Below are 2,138 nucleotides of genomic sequence, written 5' to 3' on the forward strand. Positions count from 1 at the left end.
TTCTGAAGAACGGTCTAGGCCCGAAACGTCAGCCTTCCTGCTCCTCTGATGCTGCTTGGCCTGCTGTGTTCATCCAGCTCTACACCCTGTTATCTCAGATTCTCCAGCACCTGCAGTTCCTACTATCTCTGAATGTATTTATTACATGCTAATTGAGCTGATTGCTTCTTTTTCTGCGAAGGTCTAAAAATATTTATTCGAAGCTCTCTAGCAAACGACGTTTTTTTTCAGTGCCATTCTTCCCATTCTTGAACCAATCAACTTTGGTTTTCAGAATCCAGTTAATTATTCACTGTAAAGAAAGGCTAAGCAAAGCTAAGAGATTGCTATAAGCAAAGGTTTAATGCCTTCATACGACATGCCTCTTTTTATTACTTTCCCTAGAGTGCTTACCAGTTTTACTGTGAAGATTCTACTTTTCCCAATTAATGAACTTCAAGATATCATGCAAATATCTCTAGTGTTCACTCATTAAAATCAATTAGCTTTCCAGTGTTCTCAATTAGGGTTACTGGTGATACATGACCTGACTTTCTCCATGCTGTTCCTGTTCGTCTCTTTATTTCTGCTGGAACATTGTTCATTTGCTGCAAAGCTACAGTAGTGGACCAGTTCTGAGGAAGTTTACAATCAAACAGTCTCTGCCATACACAGTACACATGCAGTGTGCCTGAAGCAACACCATCTTTATGTCTGTGGGACCAGAATTGTACTTTAATCTTCATCACGGAAAGACAAATTTCTCTCACACAGCTGAAAGAAAGCTCTGAGTCTGCTGTACCAACAGTGCTGAGGAACTGACCTTGGGCTGGATTTTCAAAATCATGAAATCTGATGCTGAGATAATTTCTGGGCTCCGGATTCTGTTCTGCCCCACTTTAGCATCGGTGCCACAGAGCTATTTTGAAATATATAACACACAAGTGGCCCGATGGTTATGATGACACCTAATTTGCAGGGTTGGGAACCGACTGAAAGCAGGGAAGAGACGGAAGTGCCTTTGATGAGATTTTCCAATATATTGTGATTGTTTGAGAGTTTAAGTTCTAAAGTGGAGGTAAAATGGATTTTACCTTTCAGTTCTGTGGAGATCTGACTTTTTTTCTAAGAGGTCAGAAGCTACGTTCTGTCTAATTTTCTGATCTGCAGTTCTCTTGAGATCTAATGTGACAGCAACTCCCAAAACCAAGGGTCAACGCTGGGAATGGCATTGGTATACCTATGCAGATCCTCAATCTATCTGAAAAGCCACACAGCTTAGAAGGATCGTCAATCAGAACAGTGAGCCAAAGACAGCATTTCCAAAACAGATCACATACTTTTAACTACATGATTAGCAAATGTCACCCCCAAGTAGATTATCGCTAATATAACAAGGTGTAGAGCTGGATGAACACAGCAGGCCAGGCCTGAAATGTCAGCTTTCCTGCTCCTCTGATGCTGCCTGGCCTGCTGTGTTCATTCAGCTCTACACCTTGTTATCTCAGATTCCAGCATCTGCAGTTCCTACTATCTCGTAGATTATCGCTCATGTGTTTTCTGATTACAGAAACCAGTTCAGTCAAAGCGATGAGATCCTTAGTAGCAGAGTGTGCTGTGATTTAAAACTCCCCAGCAATGGTTTTCAAGATGGTCCAAGCAGTCAGGATTGGAAAAAAATTCTGGTGTTGCATATTTTCAAGCAATGGGTGCGAATCAGAATGTTTTCTGATCAAATCTAGAGTCAGACACAGTTGCCATCTTTCCCCTGTTTGTTTGGTTTGTGTTTGTTTGTTTGCGTAGAGTCTAGAACATTTTTTGCCAAATTCCTCAGGACATACATGAGCATAAGAGGGATAACAATCCCAGGGAGTGGAGGTTCTCAGGTCAAGTGCTCCCTCCACATGGACAACATTAACCTCTTTCTGCTGTCGGTGCAGAGTCTGCATAGCATCTGCGACCAGTTGAATCTGGCCTCGGGAGCCAAGGGAAAGAGTGAGGCCACTAGCTTTAGGACATGGGCTCAGAAAACATTTTCCCCTTCTCCAACCGGTCAGATCAACCAATAATGTTGAGGATATAATTCGAAAGGTCTGGGCTGTGTGCTAAAATCTGCAAGGAGGCAATCTCAGTGTTGCTGGGCATAGTGTTGGTCTGAC

This window comes from Rhincodon typus, chromosome 13, assembly GCF_021869965.1.
Source record: "Rhincodon typus isolate 14 chromosome 13, sRhiTyp1.1, whole genome shotgun sequence".
In the NCBI taxonomy this organism is placed as follows: Eukaryota; Metazoa; Chordata; class Chondrichthyes; order Orectolobiformes; family Rhincodontidae; genus Rhincodon; species Rhincodon typus.